This window comes from Lampetra fluviatilis, chromosome 66 (assembly GCF_964198595.1).
Source record: "Lampetra fluviatilis chromosome 66, kcLamFluv1.1, whole genome shotgun sequence".
Lineage (NCBI taxonomy): Eukaryota > Metazoa > Chordata > Hyperoartia > Petromyzontiformes > Petromyzontidae > Lampetra > Lampetra fluviatilis.
Window position 1 is genome coordinate 4,012,439 of NC_136340.1, and position 8,760 is coordinate 4,021,198.

Sequence of the window (8,760 nt, forward strand, 5' to 3'; positions counted from 1 at the left end):
AAGATGGGTCCTTGCTGAGGAATCAGCGTCTTCCGGAAGAGGAAGATTGTTCCTGTTGAGGGAGCAGCGTCTTCCGGAAGAGGAAGATGGGTCCTTGCTGAGGAATCAGCGTCTTCCGGAAGTGGAAGATTGTTCCTGTTGAGGAATCAGCGTCTTCCGGAAGAGGAAGATTGTTCCTGTTGAGGGAGCAGCGTCTTCCGGAAGAAGAAGATGGGTCCTTGCTGAGGAATCAGCGTCTTCCGGAAGAGGAAGATTGTTCCTGTTGAGGGAGCAGCGTCTTCCGGAAGAAGAAGATGGGTCCTTGCTGAGGAATCAGCGTCTTCCGGAAGAGGAAGATTGTTCCTGTTGAGGGAGCAGCGTCTTCCGGAAGAGGAAGATGGGTCCTTGCTGAGGAATCAGCGTCTTCCGGAAGAGGAAGATTGTTCCTGTTGAGGGAGCAGCGTCTTCCGGAAGAGGAAGATGGGTCCTTGCTGAGGAATCAGCGTCTTCCGGAAGAGGAAGATTGTTCCTGTTGAGGGAGCAGCGTCTTCCGGAAGAGGAAGATGGGTCCTTGCTGAGGAATCAGCGTCTTCCGGAAGAGGAAGATTGTTCCTGTTGAGGGAGCAGCGTCTTCCGGAAGAGGAAGATCGTTCCTGTTGAGGGAGCAGCGTCTTCCGGAAGAGGAAGATCGTTCCTGCTGAGGAAGCAGCGTCTTCCGGAAGAGGGTGGGGAGGGGCTGGGTGGGGAGGGGCTGGGTGGGGAGGGGCTGGGTGGGGAGGGTGGGGCTGGGTGGGGAGAGGCTGGGTGGGGAGGGGCTGGGTGGGGAGGGTGGGGCTGGGTGGGGAGAGGCTGGGTGGGGAGGGGCTGGGAGGGGAGGGTGGGGAGGGGCTGGGTGGGGAGGGGCTGGGTGGGGAGGGTGGGGAGGGGCTGGGTGGGGAGGGGAGGGTGGAGAGGGGCTGGGGGGGGTGGGGCTGGGGAGGGGAGGGGCTGGGTGGGGAGGGGCTGGGTGGGGTGGGGCTGGGTGGGGAGGGGCTGGTCACCCCGTGGTGCCCTTATAAAACTCAACGTTTCACCTACTCACGCCGGCTTGTGCCCGCCCTCACAGTCGGGCATATTTGCGGAATACACCACGCCGCCGTTGACCCTGCAGGCCATTGACCGAGCAACCCAACAACGTTCCTACCAGCTCCCTCCGCAGGAGGAGGAGTGTGTTGTAGTTGTGTTGCTGGTGACTTTGTGTGTTTCATATCAGAATCGCCTCCAGTGCTGTTGCTGCTGGGGGCAACAAAACTTGCTGAGAAGTCAAAGTCTCCCCGTATCTTTCTCTCTCTTATCCCCTCTCTCTCTTTCTTATTCATTAACAAAACACCGTTCATTTTCCAGTTGAGCAACAATGTGGCGGCAGATGTGTTTTTGTTTCAGTTAAAAAGTACAACAGGGATGTTTTTTCATCTTCTTGGTTCTGTCGGTAAAGTCACGTAGAATGGAAATAATAAAATAATAAAATTAAAGCATTTTATTATATTATAATATTATTAGTATATTATTTCGTTATATTATTATTTTATTGCATTAATATATTATTTTATTGTATTATTTTATATTATTTAACATTATTTGATTATATTATTATATTATGTTTTTTTTATTACTTCCCTTCTACGTGACTTTACCGAAAGAACCAGGAAGATGAATCCCTGCAGTCACGAAAGCTTTAAATCGAAATTTAGGGATGTTTTTGTTAGAATTCTTATCATAAATCCTCAAAATATGAAAGAGTTGGGTAAAATTACCACTTTTGAAGACGTCTAGTTTCACCTTGACGAAAATGAGTCGAGGCAAGTTGGCCTGAATTGCACTAATTTCTCCCAGAACTCTAATGGAAGTAAAACCCGATTTGCCTATGGACGTGTTGCTTCCATGATATCCCGAATTCCCCGACTTGTCAAGCAAGATGGGCAGTTCTTGCCCGGAAATAGATCTGAGCAGAACTTCCCCGTAAATACTTGCGAGGAAAAGCCTCAAGGACCGTGTTGCTGACGAGATGAAACGTTCCCACCACCCACACACATTTTTGATCGTAACATGTCCGGCGATGTATTTTCTCTCCGCCTCAACGATGACAGATTCCAAGAACACAGGATGAGATGTTACTCTCCTTTGTGCAAGCACTTCCAAGAGTTCATGGACAGTGCGCCTGGTGAAATTTGGGGAGCGCATCGTCAGTAGTGTACCTTTGGTTCCTTAATTTTAATTGAAATTAAAATTAATAGAAATAAAATAATAAAATTCACGACGTCTCGGAGGCAACACAAGTCTCCGTCATCAGGTGGGACCGTCACAGCCAGATTTGCTGTATCAAGAAGAGGTCCCGTTTCACCTTGATGAAATAGAAACGTCGTGAATTGTATTATTTTATTTTTATTAATTTTAATTTCAATTTTTTTACCTACGTGACTTTACCGAAAAAACTAAGAGTCGGGTGATCAATCCTACGCTTAGGGAATCAAGCCCATGGAGCTCAAGGTGGGCTAGACAACTTCTGGTATGACCCAAATTCACAACCGGCTTGTCGTTTTGACCCACAATAAGAGAAACTTGCTGCCGGAATGGCAAACTCGGACGATGTGGCTCATGGAAATGCGGTGTAAGTGTAACGGAGATTTGTACGCAAAGTGGCTTAATTTCCGATTGAAAGCTTTCGTGACTGCAGGGATTCATCTTGTTGCTTCTTTCAGTAAAGTCACGCAGAAGGGAAATAATAAAATAATAAAAATATAAAACAATGAATAAATAAAAAATACAAAAATATATCGATGTAAAGCTTTCGTGACTGCAGGGATTCGTCTTGTTGGTTCTTTCGGTAAAGTCACGTAGAATGGAAATAATAAAATAAGAAAAATGTTTGTTTTTATTATTTTAGTATTTCCATTCTACGTGACTTTACCGAAAGAACCAAGAAGATGTCTTAACTTCGTTTCTCATCACAGACTCTGCAGCGCTCACATGTCTGCTATAACCTCCTGTGTACACGTGGAAGGGTTTACCCGGCTGCATCGTGGCCAGCTCGATGTTGGTTGCATTGAGTTTCTCCACCCCTCCATGACCTGCTTGAGGATGGTTAGGGAAGTCTTGATGGCTTTCGATGTAAAGCTTTCGTGACTGCAGGGATTCATCTTGTTGGTTCTTTCGGTAAAGTCACGTAGAAGGGAAATAATAAAATAATAAAAATTAAACAATAAAATTTCGATTTAAAGCTTTCGTGACTGCAGGGATTCATCTTCTTGGTTCTTTCGGTAAAGTCACGTAGAAGGGAAATAATAAAATAATAAAAATTAAACAATAAAATTTCGATTTAAAGCTTTCGTGACTGCAGGGATTCATCTTGTTGGTTCTTTCGGTAAAGTCACGTAGAAGGGAAATAATAAAATAATAAAAATTAAACAATAAAATTTCGATGTAAAGCTTTCGTGACTGCAGGGATTCATCTTGTTGGTTCTTTCGGTAAAGTCACGTAGAAGGGAAATAATAAAATAATAAAAATTAAACAATAAAATTTCGATGTAAAGCTTTCGTGACTGCAGGGATTCATCTTGTTGGTTCTTTCGGTAAAGTCACGTAGAAGGGAAATAATAAAATAAATAAAATTAAATATCTATTTAAAGCTTTCGTGACTGCAGGGATTCATCTTCTTGGTTCTTTCGGTAAAGTCACGTAGAAGGGAAATAATAAAATAATAAAAATATAAAACAATGAATAAATAAAAAATACAAAAATATATCGATTTAAAGCTTTCGTGACTGCAGGGATTCGTCTTCTTGGTTCTTTCGGTAAAGTCACGTAGAATTGAAATAATAAAATAATAAAAATAAAACATAATACAATAATTCTCACGACGTTTCAGCCACAACGCAAGCAGCCGTCCTCAGGTGAAGAACAGGTCTGTCCGACAGACCTGTTCTTGAATGGCCATTCAGACGCTGTCTTTCCGACAAACCTGTTCTTCACCTGAGGACGGCTGCTTGCGTTGTGGCCGAAACGTCGTGAGAATTGTATTTTATTATGTTTGATTTTTATTATTTTATTATTTCCCTTCTACGTGACTTTACCGAAAGAACCAAGAAGATCTTGATGGCTTCTGCCAGGGTCACCGACTTGTGGAAGACTTCCTGAAGAGAGCTTTGGGCGCCTTGGGAAGCCGAGCCAATGGCAGGAGCGTTGCATTGCACGAAGCTGTCCGATGGGTTCACGTGACAACAAAACTGACACCCTTTTTTACGAGGAGTCATGTTTGCATTGACCACAATAGCTGCAGTCATAATGCAAACAAAAAAACATAACTCTGATAATGTATGCACTGTCCTTGAAGTGGATTGGTCCACACCCGAGACAGCTTTCCTTAGAGCCTAGTCTCACATGGTGTTGGACCAGATGACGCCACAAGGCGCACAACTCAAAGCCAATGCACCACCAGAGTACGAGAGCTCGGGGTAAAGCACTTACACCATTGGAACCTCATTTGCCAGTAAAACATATAATTGTTTTTTTACCCTTTAATCTGGCAACAAAACGGACACCTTTTTTACGAGGAGTCATGTTTGCATTGACCTCTGTCATATTCTGAGCGTGTCAGAAACATCTTCTTTCAACGCTGCACCCACTCTCTCCCATTCCCCCCCCCCTTCTCACTCACTCCACTCTCTCTCTTACCCCTCCCTCTCTCTCTCCTCCACTCTCTCTCTCTCTCTCCACCCCTCTCTCCTCTCCCTCTCTCCCCCCTCTTCAACAACAACAACAGCAGCAGCCACCGCCGTTCGACACTAAGTGGCGGTGACATCACCATGGCGCGTGTGCCAGGCTGGGTGCACTTTGAGGCCACGTGAAGGGTCGACGACTCTGCTGCTGATAGGAAGTCACGGGACAGACCCAGCAGGTGCCGTGGGTTGACTGCTGTGCCAGGCTAGGTGCAGGAGGAGGTCACGGGACAGACCCTGCAAGTGCCATGGGTTGACTGCTGTGCCAGGCTAGGTGCAGGAGGAGGTCACGGGACAGACCCTGCAGGTGCCATGGGTTGACTGCTGTGCCAGGCTAGGTGCAGGAGGAGGTCACGGGACAGACCGTGCAGGTGCCATGGGTTGACTGCTGTGCCAGGCTAGGTGCAGGAGGAGGTCACGGGACAGACCCAGCAGGTGCCGTGGGTTGACTGCTGTGCCAGGCTAGGTGCAGGAGGTCACCGGACAGACCCCAGGTGCCATGGGTTGACCGACTGAGATGAGTGGCTGATGCACCACCTGTGCCCTCTGCTGTGCCAACTCGCAGAATTTTAGCCGCCCGGGCGCTCCGCTCGTTGTTGTGAGCGTCGCTCCTCCGCCCTCCGCTGTTGCTGGAGGGCGACTGCCCCCAACTGCCCAGTAGCCTGAAGGTGCACCTAGCCTGGCACTGCCCAGTAGCAGCAGCGTCCTTCACGAGCCTCCTCCTCCACAGAGGCCGATCTTGACTCCGCTGGTACCGAGTCATCGGCAAGTCCACTCAGCTCCACATCCTCCTGTACCACATCACTCCATCTCTTCTCCAGCCCGTGTGACTCACTCACCCACTCACCCATCACTCCATCACTTCTCTAGCCCGTGTCACTCACTCACCCACTCACTCACCCACCCATCACTCCATCTCTTCTCTAGCCCGTGTCACTCATCCACTCACCCATCACTCCATCTCTTCTCTAGCCCGTGTCACTCACCCACTCACTCACCCACTCACCCATCACTCCATCACTTCTCTAGCCCGTGTCACTCACCCACTCACTCACCCACTCACCCACTCACTCACCCACTCACTCACCCACTCACTCACCCACTCACCCACTCACTCACCCACTCACTCACCCACTCACCCACTCACTCACCCACTCACTCACCCACTCACTCACTCACTCACCCACTCAGCCACTCACTCACCCACCACTCACCCACTCACACACTCATCCACTCACTCACCCACTCACCCACCCACTCACCCACCCACTCACCCACTCACTCACCCACTCACTCACCCACTCACTCACCCACTCACTCACCCACCCACCCACCCACTCACCCACTCACCCACCAGCTCCATCTCTTCTACAGCCCGTGCCCGTTTAGCTCCCCTCTATCCGGCCAGACAGAAGCTGCTTGGGCAGCAAGCAGAGGTCGCAACCGGGTACCCGATACCCGTACCCTACCCGATACCCGGCTACCTGTACCCGGCCGGGTACGGGTACCCGTTTGCGACCCTGGTGCGGCCGGGTACGGGTACGGAATCAAAACCCGTTTGCGACCATGTGCAGTGGGGGGATGACTCTCACTCACTCACTCCCCTCCCCCCATCTGCCCCCCCACCTCTCTCGCTCTCTTCACGAAGGCAAACTCCCACTCTCCCCCACCTCTCTCTCCCCCTCTCCCCCCCCCTCTCTCCCACTCTCCCCCATCTCTCTCCCACTCTCCCCCCACTCCCCATCTCTCTCTCCCACTCTCCCCCCCCCTCTCCCCCCCTCTCCCCCCCTCTCTCCCACTCTCCCCCCCACTCCCCATCTCTCTCTCCCACTCTCCCCCCCCTCTCTCCCACTCTCCCCCCCCTCTCTCCCACTCTCCCCCACTCTCCCCCCACTCCCCCCCTCTCTCCCCACTCTCCCCCCCTCTCTCCCACTCTCCCCCACTCTCCCCCCACTCCCCCCCTCTCTCCACTCTCCTCCCCCCTCTCTCCCACTCTCCCCCCACTCCCCATCTCTCTCTCCCACTCTCCCCCCCCTCTCTCCCACTCTCCCCCCCACTCCCCATCTCTCTCTCCCACTCTCCCCCCCTCTCCCCCCCTCTCTCCCACTCTCCCCCACTCTCCCCCTCACTCCCCCCTCTTTCCCACTCTCCCCCCACTCCCCATCTCTCTCTCCCACTCTCCCCCCCCCTCTCTCCCACTCTCCCCCCCCTCTCTCCCACTCTCCCCCACTCTCCCCCCACTCCCCCCCTCTCTCCCACTCTCCCCCCCTCTCCCCCCCCCTCTCTCCCACTCTCCCCCCCACTCCCCCCCTCTTTCCCACTCTCCCCCCACTCCCCATCTCTCTCTCCCACTCTCCCCCCCCCTCTCTCCCACTCTCCCCCATCTCTCTCCTCTTCTCCCCCCACTCCCCATCTCTCTCTCCCACTCTCCCCCCCTCTCTCCCACTCTCTCCCCCCCTCTCTCCCACTCTCCCCCACTCTCCCCCCACTCCCCATCTCTCTCTCCCACTCTCCCCCCCTCTCCCCCCCCCTCTCTCCCACTCTCCCCCCACTCCCCATCTCTCTCCCCCCCTCTCCCCCCCTCTCTCCCACTCTCCCCCCACTCCCCATCTCTCTCTCCCACTCTCCCCCCCTCTCCCCCCCTCTCTCCCACTCTCCCCACTCTCCCCCCACTCCCCCCCTCTCTCCCACTCTCCCCCCACTCCCCATCTCTCTCTCCCACTCTCCCCCCCTCTCCCCCCCCCTCTCTCCCACTCTCCCCCCACTCCCCATCTCTCTCTCCCACTCTCCCCCCCCTCTCTCCCACTCTCCCCCCCTCTCTCCCACTCTCCCCCACTCTCCCCCCCACTCCCCCCCTCTCTCCCACTCTCCCCCCCCTCTCCCCCCCTCTCTCCCACTCTCCCCCACTCTCCCCCCACTCCCCCCCTCTCTCCCACTCTTCCCCCCTCTCCCCCCCTCTCTCCCACTCTCCCCCCACTCCCCATCTCTCTCTCCCACTCTCCCCCCCTCTCCCCCCCCCTCTCTCCCACTCTCCCCCCACTCCCCATCTCTCTCTCCCACTCTCCCCCCCCTCTCTCCCACTCTCCCCCATCTCTCTCCTCTTCTCCCCCCACTCCCCATCTCTCTCTCCCACTCTCCCCCCCCTCTCTCCCACTCTCTCCCACTCTCCCCCCACTCCCCATCTCTCTCTCCCACTCTCCCCCCCTCTCTCCCCCTCTCTCCCACTCTCCCCCCACTCCCCACCTCTCTCTCCCACTCTCCCCCCCCCTCTCTCCCACTCTCCCCCCCTCTCTCCCACTCTCCCCCCACTCCCCATCTCTCTCCCCCACTCTCCCCCCCTCTCTCCCACTCTCCCCCCACTCCCCATCTCTCTCCCACTCTCCCCCCCTCTCTCCCACTCTCCCCCCACTCCCCATCTCTCTCCCACTCTCCCCCCCCCTTTCTCCCACTCTCCCCCCACTCCCCATCTCTCTCCCACTCTCCCCCCCTCTCTCCCACTCTCCCCCCCCTCTCTCCCACTCTCCCCCCCACTCCCCATCTCTCTCCCCACTCTCCCCCCCCTCTCTCCCCCCACTCCCCATCTCTCTCTCCCACTCTCCCCCCACTCCCCATCTCTCTCCCACTCTCCCCATCTCTCTCCCACTCTCCCCCCCCTCTCTCCCACTCTCCCCCCACTCCCCATCTCTCTCCCACTCTCCCCCCCCTCTCTCCCACTCTCCCCCCACTCCCCATCTCTCTCCCACTCTCCCCCCCTCTCTCCCACTCTCCCCCCCTCTCTCCCACTCTCCCCCCACTCCCCATCTCTCTCCCACTCTCCCCCATCTCTCTCCCCCACTCCCCATCTCTCTCTCCCACTCTCCCCCACTCCCCATCTCTCTCCCCCACTCTCCCCCCCTCTCTCCCACTCTCCCCCCACTCCCCATCTCTCTCCCACTCTCCCCCATCTCTCTCCCCCCACTCCCCATCTCTCTCTCCCACTCTCCCCCCACTCCCCATCTCTCTCCCCCACTCTCCCCCCCTCTCTCCC